Source organism: Camelus bactrianus, chromosome 3 (genome assembly GCF_048773025.1).
Source record: "Camelus bactrianus isolate YW-2024 breed Bactrian camel chromosome 3, ASM4877302v1, whole genome shotgun sequence".
NCBI classification, from domain to species: Eukaryota; Metazoa; Chordata; class Mammalia; order Artiodactyla; family Camelidae; genus Camelus; species Camelus bactrianus.
Window position 1 is genome coordinate 143,478,081 of NC_133541.1, and position 17,712 is coordinate 143,495,792.

The following is a 17,712-nucleotide window of genomic DNA, read 5'->3' on the forward strand; positions in this document are numbered from 1 at the left end:
GAAAAGAAATTTATCATATGACAAAAATAAAAAAAATATTAAAAGAAAGAAACAAATAAGAAATACCAAATCAACTGGAAAACAAATTTCAAAATGGCAATAAAACCACATCTATAAAATAACTACTATAAATGTCAATGGACTAAGTGTTCCAATCAAAAGAAAAAGTGAAGGAGGAGGAAATATGGTGGAGTAAAAAAGATGCTCAGAGCTCACCCTCTCCCACAAATTCACCAAGAGTGACATCCACAGACACACCCACCACCCAGAACACCTGCTGAACTTTGACAGAATATTGCCTTCTTCAAAAGATAAAATTTTCCACAAATCTGGTAGGAGAAAAGGAGAAAAAGGAAAATAGTTCAGGACCATTCCAATGAGGAGGGAGCTGCAAAGGAGTAATAGCATTAATACACTGGGTCTACCCAACTCCAATGGCGAGTTCAGCAAGATGGAGAGGGAACATCTGCGGCTCGGATCTGTACAGAATAGCCTTTGACTGACAGAACTATGTTAATTGGGCACAAAGAGTCCCAATGATCCCCAGCCCTAGACGTGAACCAGCAGAGGTGGGATGGGACAGGCTGTCTGAGTCGAGCAGAGGATTCGGGCTGACTGTACAGAGGAAACCTTGGGGGACTGCAATGTTCTGTGTGCCATGGCTGGGAGAGTATACAGATTAGAACAGCCTGGGTCCCCCATAAAATCCAAAAAAAAAAAAAAAAAGGCAAAGCAACACTGCTGGTGTGCCCTGGGGGGAAGGGGATCCGTAGCCTTTGTGTCCACAGACCCACAGTGCCATTATTGGAGACTTCTTGGGAGAAGAGAGTCAAGTCTCAGCCATAGCCGCCATATTTTCTGGTCCATGGTTCCCAGGTGAAGGAGGGGTCAAAAGCCGAAACCCTACCTAGGGGCTCCACAACCTCATAGGTGGGACTGAGATTTGTTTACAGTCTCAAGCAGAGGGGACCATTACACAGCGATGCCTCTCTGAATTGGCTTTTCTAAGACAAATGGACAAGAAGCAGTGTTCTGGAACAGAGCAGGGGTGACGGCTAGTGCAGCTGTTTTCTCTGAGTCCACCTATGAAGCGTGGACCTAATGCGGCAGGGGAGCTACCTGCCAACTACTTTGCACAAGTGTGGTGCTGGGACCAGGCATCTGGTGGGGGTGCAGACCACCCACAAACTGATGCTGGGACACAGACCAGGAGCACGACTGGAGGGCCTCTGGAACCAGCAAGTGGAGTTTTCACAGCAGGATATGGGCAGGAGTGTGACAACCACAGGAAAAAAAGGAGCTCCTGCTCAATAGCCAGGGCAGACTGAGGCCACCAGAACACCAGCCACAGCACCAACAAAGGGGATAACAGGCAAAAGGCATGGAAGGAAGACTTGGCAACCACCCATAATTAAAAACAACCTTATGACAAAATTATTAAGACTGCATATTCTTGGAGAAAGGCCAAGATAGTGGAGTAGAAGGATACTTGTATCTTATCCTCTCCAATAAATACACCAAGACTGACATTCACAGACACACCCATCAACTCAGAACATCTGCTGAACTTTGATAAAACATTGCCATCTTCAAAAGACGAAATGTGCCACCAATCTGGTAGGAGAAACGGAAAAAAGAAGGAAGAAAATGCAAAATGGCTTGGGGTTGGTCCTTTGAAGAGGGAGCAGCAAAGGAGGGATAGTGCTGGTTGACTGGGTCTCCCCCTTTCCAACGGAGAGGTCAGCAGGATGGACAGGGAACCTCTGAGGCTCAGATGTGTACAGAACCGCCCTTGACTGACAGAATTAAGTAATATGGGCACAAAGTGTGTCAACAACCCCCAAACCTAGAAGTGAATCAGGGATGGGAAGGGACAGGCTGCTGGATCCAGGCAGACTCTGGTTGACTGTACAGAGGTAACCCTGGGGGACTACAGTGTGCTGTGGACAACTGCTTGGATTGTATACAGATCAGAACAGCCTGGGCCCCCCATAAAATAAGAAAAAAAAAATAAAGCAAATCAACATTGCTGGCTTGCCTGAGGGAAGGGGAGTTTTGTCCTTTGTCTCTGCTGACCCACAGCAACATAACTGGTGATTTCTCAGAAGAAGAGAAATGAGGCTCAGCCACAGCCATCATACCCACCCAGGCAGAGGCAGGGTTGAAACCTGAATATGTACCTGGCAGTTCTGCAGCCTCATAGGTGGGACTGAGACTTGTTTACATCCCCAGACATATAGGAAGGTTCTGTCCTGGTGCGTCTATGAACTCGCACCTCTAAGACAAATGAACAAGGAGCAGAGTTCTGGCAAAGAGCAGGGACTAGGGCTGGTGTGGCCATTTGCCTCAAGCCCACCTACAGAGTGTGGAACAGATGTGGAGTTGGGAGTAGCACTGAACAGGGGAGCAACCAACCCAACTACTGTGCAGGACTGCTGCACCTGGACACGGCATTGGGAAGGGGCACAGCCTGCCCACCTACCATGCAGGAGAGCAGCACCAAGATGCAGCATTGGGAGGAGATGTGACATGTCTACCTACAGGCACTGGGAGCAGCACAGACCAAGGGTGTGACCAGAGGGTCTCTGGAACCAATGAGCTGAGTTCATGAAACAAGGCAGGGGCAGGAGCTGTGACAACCACAAAACAAATAGGAGTCCCCATTCAATAACCAGGGTAGGCTCTGGTTAACAGGTTAACGGCCACATCCGTAACCAAAGGGATAACAGACAAAAGGCACAGAAGTAAGACTTGGCAACCTCACTTATTTAAGAAAGACCTCTTGATAAAATTATTAAGGGCACACAATCTCCACGGGAACATCCTCTCTTCTTTTTCTGTTCTATTTTCTTTTACTTTTTAAATGTTACTTCTTAAATAATTTTTATATTTCTATTTTTAATCCCTTTTAAAATTTTCTTTTAAAATACTTATATTATTATCTTTCAATTTGTCCAATTTCATTTTTATCTTTGTTTTGTTCTTCTGTTATGATTATACTCTGTTCTCAAATATTTTTCTTCCTTTAATGTTTTAAAAATTCATCCCAAATCAATTGTTATCTTGTTTCAATATGTTCTTCTGTTATTGATTATACTGCTTTTAAAACTAATTTCTTTGTGCTTAGTTTTATTTCTGCATCCACTTTATATAAATAAATAAACTCCTAAAGGACGACAGTAGATAACTGATACTCCATAAGCCATAGTGCCAGAGAGATATAAGCAAGATGAAGAAGCAGAATCACCTCTCTCAATTAAAAGAACAAGATAAATCCCCTGAAAGAACAATCAATGAAATAGACATTGATAGTCTACTAGATGATTTCAAGAAAGGAGTGATCAAAGTACTGAAGAAACTAAAAGAGATTGTCTATAGAGACAGAGAATATGTCAAAAAACGAAATTGAAACTCTAAAGAGGAGCCAGTGAAAATTGGAAAACTCATTTGCTGAGATGAGAGTTGAGCTAAAGGCTGTAAAATGTAGGCTAGATAATTGAGAGGAATGAATATGTGACTTAGAAGACAGGACAACATAACAGCTCAGAGAAAACAAATAAAAACCAATGAAAGCAATATAAGGGACCTATGGAATAACATAAAGCATGCCAACCTACTCATAATGGGGGTCCCAGAAGGAGAAGAAAGAACAAAGGGGATTGAAAAGGTATTTGAAGAAATCATGACTGGAAACTTCCTAAACCTAAAGAAGGAATCAGATATCCAAGTACAGGAAGCACAGAGCGTCCCAAACAAGGAGGTCCCAAACACACCCACACCAAGACATATTACAATTAGGATGACCAGGTTTGAGAATAGGAAATGATTCTAAAGGCAGAAAGAGAAAAACAAAGAATGAGATACAAGGGAACCCCCATAAGATTTTCAGCTGATTTCTCTACACAAACAGTACAGGCCAGAAGGGAGGGGCAAGGAATATTCAAAGTCTTGAATGAAAAAATGATGCAGCCTACGATACTTTATCCAGCAAGGCTATCCTTTAGAATAGAAGGAGAGATAAAGAACTTCACAGACAAGCAAAAACTAAAAGAATTTAGCAACACTAAACCTATGCTAAAGGAAATATTGAAAGACCTACTCTAAACAGAAAAGAAGCAGGATGCTACAAAAAGGAGAAAACCATGATTGGAAAGGTGATTGCTACAATGAATTACAACAGAATAAACATGAAATCATAAAAGAGGACAACTAAATCATTAAGGGTGGGGGAGGCGAACAAGAAAATATACAGGTTTCTCTCTCTCTCTCTCTCTCTCTCTCTTTTGTTCTTGGTAGGATGAGTTTGAGCTTATATTACTATCTGTTTAAAACAAACAGATATAGTAATGGGTTAATATATGTACAAAGTAGGGTAACCACAAGCCAAAAATTTACAATAGAGTCACAAAACTAAGAAGACACCAAGATAATAAAAAGGAAAATTATCAAACCACAAAAAGAAAATGAAAGGAACAAAGAGGAAATACAAAATCAACTGCAAAACAAAGTTCAAAATATAATAAACACATATGTATCAATATTTATTATAAATGTCAATGGACTAAATGCTTTAATCAACGGATATAGAGTGCAGAGTGGATAATAAAGCAAGTATCTACAATACACTGTATACAAGAGACCCACTTTAGGGAGAAGGACACACATAGATTGAATGTGAGAGGATTGAAAAAGTTATTCCACAAAAATGGAAGTGACAAGAAAGCAGGAATATCAACAGTGATTTCAAATAAAATAGACTTTAAAACAAAGATTATAAAGAAAGATTAAGAAGGACATTTTATAATGATTAAAGGAGTCATAGATGAAGATATTACACTCATTAACATATATGAACCCAACATAGGAGCACCTAAATACATAACAGATAAAAAGGGAAAATTTGATCGGAATACAGTCATGGTAGAAGACTTTAACTATCCATTAACATCACTGGACAGATCTTCCATACATAAAATTAATAAGACAACATAGAAATTAAATGATAAAATAGAACAATTTGTCTTGGTTAATATTTTCAGAACATTATATTTCCCTAAAATAGAATATACATTCTTCCCAAGTGCACGAACCACATTTTCTAGGATAGATCATATACTTTGGCACAAAAGAAGCATTAACAATTTGAAGAAGATAGAAAATATTTGAAGCAACTTTTTCTGAACAGAATACCATAAAACTAGAAATTAACTACAGAAAAATAAAGGAGAAATAAATGACAGCATGAAGATTAAACAACATACTACTTTAAAAAAAAAAAAGGGTGGATGATGAAATCAAGAAGAAATAAAAAAACACAGTGAGACAAATGATGATGAAAACACAACCACACAGAACCTATGGGACCCAGAAAAGGCAGTGCTTAGAGGGAAGTTTATAGCGAGAGAATAAGGTCTACCTGAAAAAAGAGGAACAACTGCAATAAACAATCAAACTTACCACCTAAAAGAATTAGAAAAAGAAGAGCAAAAAATAACAAAAGTAAGCAGAAGGAAGGAAATAATAAAGATCAGGGAGGAAATAAATAAAGTAGAGATATTAGAAACATTTGAAAAAATCAAGCCAAGAGATGGTTTCTTGAAAGGGTAAACACAATTGACAAAATTATGCTCTATGCTGGAAATTGACAAAACAATGCAAACTGACTATAACTCAATAAAATAAAAATTAAAAAATAAATATATTAACAAAAGAAAAAAGAAAAGGTAGTTTCTACTCACCAGACTGGAGGAGGGGACTGCACCCCATGCAGGGTCACACACCATGGGAAAGCCTGGGGTCAGGATTGGAGGAGCAGGGTGCTGTGGACAGGATCTGTCACAGGGTTTCTGCAGGAGGGGAGGGTGAGGCATGTGAGCAGGCTGAGGACTGGCCATTTGAGTAAGTTCATGGGCTCTAGGGTGGAGGGGCTCCCCCAAGTGTCTGGACTTGACTCTGGGTGAGTTGGGCAGGTGGACAGTGGCTCAGTGTGAGTCCAAGTCCAGTGGAGGAGGTAGTACGTTAGATCTAGAAGGACTCCTTCTGGGGTGGGAGGGCCCACAAGGGAGGCAGGAGGCCAAGTCCAGGTGACTGAGAACAGGGTGTGTCCTGCATAGGCCTGCAGGGCAGACGAAAGCATCCAGTCTACAGAAGGTGGAAACACGGTCCATACAAGGGCTCAGCTCAGATGTCACCCCCTCAGAGGAGCCTTCCCTGCCTGCACAGTCTACAGGGACAGCCTTCTCCACGCACATCTCCCCAGCAGACAACTTCTCCATTTCCTGCATAGCATTCAGGACACGGGCCCCTGCTCCACGCCCAGCCATGGTTCCTCTGCCCTGATGAAAAGCCCTCACAGGAGCCATCAAGCCCTGCAAGACCTGGGCCCCACCTCTCTCTCTCTTCTGCCACCACTGTCTCCACCTGGCCCTCTTCTCCTCCACTCCTGCACTCCTGATTTCCCCCAGCCCTGTGTGCTCTCCAGAGCACGTGTCCCTCCTAACATGCTGTGTTTGCTCACTGTGTCTCATCCACTGCATGCCTCCCACCCAGGTCAGTATCCAGTGCACAGTAGGGCTCAGTAAGTAGAGAATGAATGACTCTTACCATCACTACTGGGAAGACTTTTGTCTGTGGCCTACAGTGATCACACACCCGTCACACATTCGCTGACGTCCTACTGTGTGTTGGGCGGGTTCCAGATACCGGGCATAGCAGGTAGTGAAGCAGGCAGGTCTCCATTCTCATGCAGCAGACAGCCTGGTGGGGGACACAGAGAAAATTAAGTAAAATATGCACAGTGTCCGGAGGTGATATGTTCCATGGAGAAAAATAAGGTCAGGGAGGACATTTGAGCAGATTCCTGGAGGTGTTTAAGAAGCAGGCAGAGAGAGATCCTGGCTGAAAGAGCAGCCAGCGCAAAGGCCCTGAGGCCACAGTGGGATGCGCGTGGAGGGTCTTAGTTATCCGTGTGAGTTCTTAGTCCTGCCGTGAGTATGTATGTTGCTTTTATTTGTAAACCTTGATTTCACCTTTATAGCAAATTAACCTGCATCATCAATCTGCATAATTTAACCAATTCTGTTTCAGGTGTTGTGGGCACAATGGCGGGCTAGTTACTTGGGTTGGTAAAGAATTACCAGCATCTGAGAAGGGTTTAGGAAAGTTTAATAGGGACACTGCTATAGGCAACATCAGGCCACACAGGCAAGAGGTGCCTACACGAGGGCCAAGGTTGAGTTTGTGGGGTCTGTTATTGGGGGGGGTGCTGTGCACACAAGGAGGAGGGGGCTGCATGATCAATTCATGCACAGGTACCTGGTTGGTTGTGAGATCTGACAGGGGCTTCTCTGAACAACAGGCTTTACCACTTTAATAAGGGCAGGATGTGAGGCCTCTCTTCCTAGGGCAATGAGTTTTCATAGGGTAAACACACAGCAAGAGAAGATGTTTTATAGCTTGTGGAAATGCAGGTGTGCAAAGGGTCCTGCAGTGGGGAGTGGGAGGTAAACTGCCACTGGGCTCTAGGCACACAGAGAGCCCAGGGGTGAGGGTGTATGACTCTAAAGAGTGCCAGCTGGCTTCACACCAGGGACTTTATGTGGAAACAGGAGACTCTAGGTTGTCAGCACGTGTCTACTCAGTGAGCTCCCTAAGTCTAGCTCTGTCAGGCACCATGTGAAATGAACATGAAGTTCCCCACCCTGAGGACCCCAATGAATGAACATCTTGACATCCTCAAGCCCCTTACCTTGCACCACCGCCCCACCTCATCTGGGTCTCAGGCTCTGACCCTGACATCAGTGGCACCTTTGTTCCCTATATCCAGCTCCTCTGGACGTCTCTGTGATGAGCTGTTCCATGTCAGCAAGCACCAAACTGAGCTCTGATTTTACCCCATGAATGCTTCCTCCCTGTGAAGCCCCTTGTGAAGGAGCCACCACTAGCAGGATCCTTCAGCCCTGAGTCTCTGCCTTCCCCACCCCTCCGATTTCCCCCAGCCCATGATCCCCTCTGGAGGTCCCTATTATCCTCTCCCTCCCACTTCAGTCTTGGGCTGCGCACCAAATCCCTCTTCACAATCTCCCACAAGACAGGTCCAGGTCCACTTGGGGACACTGAGGTGACACAGGCGGGTGTTGCTGGGAATGAAGAGCAGGATCCTGGAGCAGAGGAGAGGCAAGGGCTCCCAATCCACCAGAACACAGGCTAAAGTGGGGCAAGACACCCATAAAGGGTGAGGCAGGCATCAAACTGCAGCCCCGCCCTCTGTTCCCCCAGGGTGCCCTGTGTTTCCTGCTTTGGCCTGGGGGACTTCCCCCCTCACTCTCTGTTAGAGGGGTGCCCATTCATTCATTCACACCCTCATTCACCATGTATATGTGTCCTGTTTAGTGCCAGGCCTCAGCTGGATGACAGCTCATCCTTGGGGACACAGCTCAGATCTCACCTCCTCCATGAAGCACTTCTGGATTCCCACCCCTCCTGAAGTTCCTCTGGCCTCAGTTGGGACCACTAGGGCTGAGACCACACTCTGATTACCTCCCAAGTCTGTGATCTCTGTGAAAGCCCTGGGCTCAATGTGGAAAGAGACTCAGAAAAATGGGGCCAAAAGGGGCTAAGAAAAATGTTACTAGTTCTCTATTACAGAGAAGGGCACTGAGCAGAGAGAGGGCAGTGTCCAACCAAAGCCACAGAGGAGGGTCTCAGTGAGCCCTCCCATTGCCCTGTTACTAGTTCTCTGTTACAAATGAGGACACTGAGCCACAGAGAGGGAGCAGAGCCCTGCTATAGCCTTGGACCCACAGCCTGTGTCCTTTATGACTAGCTCCATGCTGCCAGCAGGGGTATGGGCCTGGAATGGAGGTTGAAAGCAGCCTGACCCCCAGGACCCCTTCATACACAAAGTCAGTCTCAGGAAACACCCCTCAAGACCTACTCTACACCCCTGGGATTGGGGCCTGATTGCTGTTCCTGGAAGCTGGCTGGGCTTCCCTGTGAATTGGCCCAGGAGATGCTTGGGACAGACACAGGGCCCCTGAGGCTCCCTGTCCCCAGATGAGCAGCTCTGGTCCCCTTCACTGTCCCTGGCAGAGGCCTGATGACATAAGTTGTTGGCCGGGTAGCCAGACGTGGAGATGAGGAAATGGGAGCAACTTGCAGGTACATGCAGAGGTCCCGGTATTCACTCATCATTGATTCAGGCCTTGCAGTGTGGCTGGCCTGGGCCCAGGCCTGGGTGTCCAGTAGTGAATACAGTCAACCCCTTGAGCCTTCTGGGAAAGCAGTGCTCAGAGAAACGGGCCCTCTGTGCCCCCATCCTGCTCCCCATGAACAATCACACTGAGATGAGGCTGCAGCCATGGGTCCCAGTGGAGGGTGAAGGGAGGAAGGAAACCCAGAGTGGGCACTGACCATGAGCCTGGACACTGGAACCAGATGGCCTGGGCTCTGTAATCTGGGGTGGTCACCTCCCCTGTTCTCTCTGTGCCTCAGTTACTTCTTCTGCAGAAATGGGTGATAACGCCTGTCCCTGCCCCACAGATTTTCATGAGGAGTCAGTGATCTTCTCTTATGCGTGTAGGACAGTGCCTGACTATGGGTCAGGATCCTGCTCACCTCACAATAGTCTGTCCCACTTTAAAGATGAGAAAGCCAAGGCTAAGGGGGTTATGAGACCAGCCTGGGCTAGCCCCCTTCTCATGCTCTGCTGTCCAGGTCTCCTGCTTTTACATCATCCCTCTGCCCCCATATCCACCCAGCAAAGTAGGTGCTGAGAATCTGAGCAAATCAGAGTATGAATGGAGGCACACCCTCTCCCCAACTTGGGCTCTTGGGGCGGTGGGCAGGATGGGGATATCGGGCTTCCCCACACTGTCCAGGAGGCCCAGCATGTCCGTCACCTCATTTCCACTCAACACGGAGTAGGTGTGTGTCCAAGGGCCAGAGGGCGATGGAGTAACCCAGGGTGGGTGGATGCTAGGTAGGTTTGGGAGGCACAGAGTGGCCCCTGGAAGACAGTGTCCAGGCAGCCAAGGTGTAGGGAATGAGGGTGCCCAGAAGGGGCAGAGGACAGAGTCCAGCCTGGACACCACCACCTGCTGGACCCTGATCTGGGGTGAGAACAGGGACAAGCCAGGGCCCTGATAGGACTCCTCATCCAGCAAAGAGGTGAGGAAAAGTTAAGGAGACAATGGAGGCTGACCCCACCGTGCTCCCTGTGTGAGGGCGCTGCTTCCAGGATCCTGGAGTTTCCTTAGACGTTTGTGAAGTGGCTGCTGTTTCCAGCCCCATGTGGGCAGAAGGACTGAGGCAGGGAGGACAGAGCGACTCAGGACAGAGCTAGGATTCATCCAATAGTGTGTGCTGGGCCTCTCGCTGAGAGCAGCCTCTGGGCATCATGGACTCAGGAAGTGTCTTGTCCTCCCTCTTAAGGCTCCTGGAATGTTAGGCAGGAAATGTCCCAGTGCCCATACCTGGGCCTCTCTGGGTGATGCTGACATGTGGGATCATGATGGTCCTGGGAAAGGAGAGAGAATGTAGGCTGGGCGTCAGGTCTGCATCAGACCCTAATGATGCCCCTAATGTTGTGTGACCTGGAAACTCCCTGACCTCTCTGTGCCTGGCTTTCCATCTCTGACTCAGAGGACTGCTGTTCTTGGCACACAGTAGGACCTCAATCAGAGGAAAAAGCCAGGCCTTCCCCAGGAACCTCTCCTCTTACATGCCCAAAGCTAAGCCCATGTGCCACACATCACCAGAGCTGATACTTGACAAACAGGGCAAGTGAAATCCAGCAACCACTCCCTCCTGCCTGAGGCCCTTCCCTCCTCAGTGACAGTGGCTCAGAGCAGGTCTCTGCATCCCAGAAGTCTGAACTGAGCCTTGTGACCTGGAGGAGTCCCTGTACCACACAACTTTGTTTCCAGGTCCTTCCAACAAGACACAAGAGCACCTGGTCAGTCTCTTAGCTTCAAGGTCCTCCCTTTGCAAATTCCCCCATCACATCCGGGCTAGAAGATGTGAGTTCCAGGGCACATGACCATCCAAATGATGACTTCAGGGAAACATCCCTGCCCACACTGCACTCTTCAGAGCCCACCTTCTAAAAGAAGGGGTAGTGACCCACGGTTGTGCAGTTTTATCACAACACAGCCCTCACCCCCCACCATTGGAAACATGTGAGAAACAGAGATTCCCAAGTGCCTGGACCCCTGTCATCCAGAAAGCAGAGGTTAGGGTAACAGACAGAAGGGGAGAAAGTACTTTCATACTATATATCTGATAAGGGGTTAACACCCAAAACATATAAATAACTCTTACAATTCAACAGCAAAAAAACAAGCAATCTGATTTAAAAAGTGGGCAGAGGAACTGAATAGACATTTTTCCAAAGAAGACACACAGATGTCTAACAGGTACATGAAAAGGTGCTCAACATCACTCACCATCAGGGAAATGCAAATCAAAACCACAATGAGATATCCCCTCCCACCTGTCAGGGTGGATGTCATCAAAATACAAGAGATAACAAGTGATGGTGGTGGTGTGAAGAAAAGGAAACTTCTGCAATGTTGGTGGGAATGTAAATTGGTGCCATCACTCTGGAAAAGAGTAAGAAGACTCCCCCAAAATTTAAAATTAGAACTTCCATATGATCCAGCAAGTCCACTGCTGGGAATATATCCAAAGGAAATGAAATCACTATGTCAATGAGACAACTGCACCCTCACGTTCACTGTATCTTTATTTACAATAACCAAGATATGTAAACAACCTAAGTGTCCATCAACAGATGAATGGATACAGAAAACGTGACGCATATATATGTATATATAATGGAATCTTATTCAGACATTAAAAAAATGAAATCCTGCCATTTGTGACAACTTGGATGGACCTTCAGGGTATTATGCTAAGTGAAATAAATAAGACAGAGAAAGACAAATACCTATGATCTCATTTATATGTGGAATCTACAAAATAAACCGAAACCCATAGAAACAGAGATCAGGTTGGTGGTTGCCAGAGGTGAGTCAGGGGGTGATTGAAATTCGGGAAGATAATCAAAATGTACAAACTTCCAGTTAGAAGATAAACAAGTCCTGGGGACATAATGTACTGCAAGGTGACTGTAGTTAACAACACTGCGCTGTGCATTTGATAGTTGTTAAGAGAGTACCTCTTAAAATTTCAGATCACAAGGAAAATAGTGTGTGACTATGGGTGATGACAGACGTCAAGTAAACTTAATGCAGTGATCATTTCACAATATGCACATGTAACAAGTCATTATGCTGCACACATAAAGCCAACAAAGTTATGTGACAACTGTATCTCAGGAATACTTATCCCAGGAAGTGGGGGTGCGAGCCTGGATTACCTACTGCAGGAGCTGCCTTTGTCCTCCAACAGCAGAGGGTGGTAGTTGTGACAGGGACTGTAGGTCCCTCAAAGCCTAGAATGTTTACTGTCTGGACCTTCACAGGGAGAGTGTGCAGACCCTGCCCTGGAAGACGGTGGTCATGGCAGCAACAACGGCCTGCCTGTGTGCAGGCTCAGCCCAGACAGCTCCTGTGCTCTGCTGTCACCGCATTTACTTCCCTCCACACCCTCAGAGGGAGAGGCTTCAATGTTCCGATTTTACACATGAGAAAACTGAGGCTCATTTGCTTTGAATTATTGACCAAGTGTTGGGGGAAGCTTTGAACCACAGTGTTCTGATTTCAAAGCCACATCTCAGTCCTGATTTTTAGAAGGTTGAGGTCCAGGCAGTGGGGACCCTCCACCTTCCTCAATTGTAGTCTTACTCCAGGGCTGCCATCCCCGAGGCGTCTGGGTGAACACATTTAATCCGCTTACTCTGCACCAGCTGAGCCCTTGGCTGCCAGTCTGTTGTCGCTGCCTGACACCAGCTGAGTTTTACAAGTGAACCATCACCCCCTGCCAGCCCACCTGCCCTGCTATGTGGGGCAGACCCCTCCTAGCCTGATCATTCTAAACCCTTAGCTCACACATTTGCACAACTGCATCGAAAGGGCCCTACTCCCTGTGTGGAGGTATCGACAAGGGGAAGGGAGGGGAGTTTTGGGTGGCCCCTTACTCTGAAGGTGACACATGACAGGGACATGTTCATGTACATAATGGCACTCAATTTGAAGCTAAGAACATGGTCACAGCGAGGGGTAAAAGCTGAGAGGCTACAAGGCTGCTGAGAAAGGGGCTTGACTATTGAATTGTAAATGTGTAATTTAATTTAAAAATTAGCCCCCTGGGTGATAAGAATTTGCCCCTAAGGCCAGAATTGGCCACCTGACCCCTGGGAACCCCTCAATTCCAGGATGTAATCATCTGAGCATGGAGGGGGCTTAAATTGGGGTGCTGTCCTCTCAGACATGGTGCACCTGCCCACGTATGCACCAATGAACTGCAGTTCTCACACATCAAGGCACCTCTCATGCCCTGCCAAGGAGGTCCAGGTCATAAGGAAGGGATGACAGACTGTGAGGTCACACGTGTGCCCCTGCAGGGGTGAATGTTTTATAGGGCAGAGCCACCCCCACTCTCACCTCCAGGAGGGGTGCTGGAGGGAGCAGGACTCCTGAGCCCCTAGGCTTAGCAAGCATCCTGGCTGAGGGTGGGGAGGCTGTCCACTCTGAAGTCATAGGTCAGATGGTAGATTGGGGTCCCACCCCCACAGCTCACCAGTGAGACCGTCTAGTCTGTTTTCTCTGTAAACTGGAACCCAGTCACCCTTACCCTCAGAAGTGGGGGCAGCCTGTGTAAATTACAACACAAAGCCCTGGGCTGTTTCAGGTGCCCGGGGGTGTCCAGCCCCCCTAGGCCGGGCAGGTGGGAGAGGAGATGTATGAGTTAGCAGGTGTGAGAGCAGAGTTGAGACTTGGCTGATTGCATGCACTCTAATATCCAGGAACTGCGAGCTACCACTAGCAAGTCTGTTCACTGAGGCCATGTGTACTCTCCCTTGTCATTTACAATCCCCCGTTTGAACAGAGGCCTCTGGAGTCTATTAGCCACATTGTTGCCTGTCACCACACTGTTGCAGTTCCAGGGTCTCCAATTATCCAGCTTGAAGGAATAGTCAAACTTTTTCTTAAAACCAGTGACAGAAAACCAAAGTGGCTTAAAGAAGCAAACAGGGCAGGAGAGAATGACTTACCTAACTGAGACATCCACAGGGAGATAGCTTCAGGCAGGGCTGTACCTGGTGCTCAGTGACATCACCAGAAGTCATCCTTCCCCACCTCTGGGCTCTGCCACTGGTGTCATCTTCACATGGCTCTGCCTTTATGAGAGCAAGATAGTCACCAACTGCCACAGGCTGACATCATCACCCCTCAACTCCCAACTGAAATAGAACTTCTCTGCTCCCAGGATTCCAGTAACTAGGCCTGACCTCCGTGGAGCCTGATTGGGCTGGTGCCCAGCCCTGAGCCAATCACAGTGGCCAGGGAGGATGGAAAATGCTGATTGGCCAGATCAAGGCCATGTGACCATCCTCTCCAGGAAACCTGTGAGCTGTTCACCTGTTTTCAGGTTGGGAGACTGTGATGTCTCCCAGAGGATCCTGCTACTAGTACAACCTGCAGGTGGCACAATGAGCTGAAATGAGCCTGTCTGCTTGGTGACAAGTGACAGGTCACTTAGTGATTCCCTGCTCCAGGGAGGGAGGCATGTCCAAACAGTATTGGTGCTTCAGAGCCAGAATGAAGTAGAAAAGCCTCCCAGTCTCCCAAAAGGTGGGAAAGTGAGCAGTGACACTGGAAAGGCATTCCTCTCTGTGGCCCTTGGCTTTCTCCTTGTTACAGTGGAGAGTGCAGTGTTGCCCCTGACAGCCCACTTCCCTGCTGGGAGGCCTTTGCAACAGGTGGAGAGTGCTTGGAAAAGCCCACTTATTCTGAGGAACTGTTATTGCTCCTGGTGGCATTATTATTTTCATGTCACTTGTGAGGTGGGCCCTGAGGGGTCCCTGATCTGGGGGCACAGACACCCACAGAAAGTTGGCCCAGTATTGCTGTTCATTCAACAATGACTTACTGAGAACCTACTGTGTGTCAGATTCCCAGGGTAGAGCAGTGGTGTTGACAGCACAAGCCCCTGCCTCACCTCATCTCTGCATCCCAGGTGGGGTCACCAGAATGGGGGTTCAGGAAGCAGAGGACATGGCCGAAGCCTTGTGGGAACCTGTGGGTTTTTCTCTGTGCTGAGGGCACTAGCAGCACACCGATTGTGGGACTCAGTACCAGCAGGACCTAGCATTGATGGGTAAAGGAGAGAGGCATTTCTACAAGCCCATACTCACTAACCCCAGGCTCTGGAGGGCAGCTCCAGTCTGCTCAAACTCAGGGGGCATCTTCCACCATCCTGATCACCCTCTGGTATTACTCCCCGCTCAGATACACTTTTCCCTGTGGCAGCTAAACTCAGAATATGTGTTTGTTTCTCTCCCATGTGGTTAAGTGGACTTCAGACACATGATAGTGATGGAGTGGCTAAGCCTCTGGGCAGATTGCTGGGTGACCCGCGGAAATTGCTGAACATGGTGAGCTCCCTTCTGCCAACCAATGGGCCAGGCCCCACCACTGTTCTGTCTGTTCTACCTCACTTAATCTGCACAGACACTCTGTGCAGGACATCCTGTTATCCCCCATCTCTGATGACCTTGGGTGGACAAAGCTTGGGTTTGAGAAAGTTGCCCAGGTCACATTGTTGACAAGTGGGGAGCTGGGGATTTGCAACCTGGTCCCAGGAGTCTGGATCATGGAAAGGCCTGGGTGGGGCAGCTTGTTGCCAAGAGAAGTCCTGCCCAAGCCTCTCCCATGAGAGCCCACCCAACAGCACATCTAGCAGAGTCAGCATTTCCTGGACCAGATGGACAGAACCTCAAAACTTCTTTGCAAACAGATTGTTTCCATGTTCTTTTGCAAACACAGAAAGGCCACAGGCCAGGGAAGGATAAGGCCAAGAGTGTTTTCATTGGGGAGAGTGAAGGAAAAGTGTGAAGACACACAGCACTCCCAGCAGCCTTCTCGGCAGAGCCTGCCACTGGGTGAGCAGCTACCATGACTACCTATCATAACACTGTGAGGTTCATGCCTGTACAAGCCTGCCTGTGAGAAGAGCAAAGTGAAGCTCAGAGAGGTGTGGGGACACTCCAAAGACAAACAGATAAGGTGGGATCATCACCACCATGCTGTGCTGGGACAGGCAGTCACCTGTCACACTGCTCATGCATGGCCTGCTGGGAGTAGTGAAGGCCTGATAGGAGCACAGGAACACTGTGGTGAAGGTGATGTTTCTACCTAGGACAGCTGGTACCGGGGTCTCTAGCTGATTCTTCATTGTGCCTGCTTTGAGTGTCAGAATGTTGCAGCCTCATGTAGGGGAAGGGCTGTCTCCTTTCCACACCGGTGCACAAGGAAGAGCATGCACACACTGGCATCAACATAGACCACCGGCAGGATCAGGATCTGGAGCTCAGAGCAGAAACTGCCAACACCAGGAACTGGTGCAAGAGGAGGACCTGAGTGCCCCCTGAAACATTTCTAATTTTAAACACATACTTAATTAGGGGGAAGTGATAAACAGTTGATCCCTTCAAAATATTCTGTTTTCCAAGGAACAATAGCACCTCAGCATTGTAAGAGGATTAACTCAGTCGTTAATAACCATCACTATAGGTATGAGAAAACAGTGTTAGGAGTTACAGAAGGGTCTCAAGATCATGCAGGTCAGAACTGAGAACCGTCCAAAGCATGTGCTGCATGATAGCCTCTCTAAGCTACCTGAGGCTTGGTCTGCTCCTGACACAGGGCAGATGGTTCTGAGAAAACCACACTCCTCAGGGGACCCCAGGGAGTTGACAGAGTTGAGTTTGGGTTCCTGATCATCTTCTAAGTCTGGAATTTTGAGATTCTTCTGCACCTGTCCTTCCTCCAGAACAGAATCTGATTCAGGCGGGATTCCAAAGACTGAGGCATGTGCCAGGCAAGAGAGCAGGCATGGCTGGATGAGCGCATCGCCAGTGCCATCAACAAAGAGGCCAGGGCACTGAGATTTCCAGTGATTTAGCATCCTGGCTGGGAGGGGTCATGTGTTCTATGGTGAGTTCTGAGCATACTGCACCGCCCTCGAGGACCTGCAGGGGGCGCGCGAAGCCAGCGTGTCTTAGGTGGCGGTGCGCATGCGCAGTCCGCGTCAGCAGCCAGCATCTTCCCTGGGGGCGGAGCTTGTTTTCCTCAGGACTGAGCGGGCGGCGCCATGGAGGCTCCAGGACAGCGCTGCCTGCGTGTCCGCGGGAGGAGGACGCTCCCCGCCCGCTGTCTGAAGTTACGCCGGTTTCCCACTGCCTGCGCCCGCTTCCTGCCGGGGTGTGTTTGGAACTGACCGAGCTGGGGCCCCGGCCGGCTGGGCAGGAGGGGACGGGTGCGCTGGCGGGCACGCTTCGACTATTCTCCTCGCCCGCCGGGAGCGGGTGAGTGTCCGCGTCCATCCGGGCCGCTGGAGTGTCCGTGCCCCTGGTCCTCACTGCCCGGGTCCCCGCTCCCCCGTGTGATCAGGGGTGTGTACACTAAGGGTCAGGAGCGGGGATGCGGGTGTGAGTGTCCGCGCCCCTGGTTCTCACCGCCCGGGTCCCCCTTCCCCCATGTGATTGGAGGTGTGTACACCGCGCGGGTCAGGAGCGGGGACGCAGGT

The 17,712-nt window shown here is 48.4% G+C and overlaps 1 long non-coding RNA gene across 1 annotated transcript in view; it reads right to left on the minus strand.

Moving 5' to 3' along the window:
- LOC141577182 (uncharacterized) overlaps nt 1–16,943 on the minus strand; it is a 29,347-nt gene extending 12,404 nt beyond the window's left edge. Inside the window, exons 1-3 of the long non-coding RNA XR_012505881.1 lie at nt 14,177–16,943; nt 6,604–6,756; nt 5,739–5,846 (exon numbers count right to left, since the gene is read on the minus strand). This is a non-coding gene — a long non-coding RNA (uncharacterized LOC141577182). The remainder of the gene's footprint in view (nt 1–5,738; nt 5,847–6,603; nt 6,757–14,176) is intronic.
- Between the last annotated feature and the right edge of the window lie 769 nt (nt 16,944–17,712).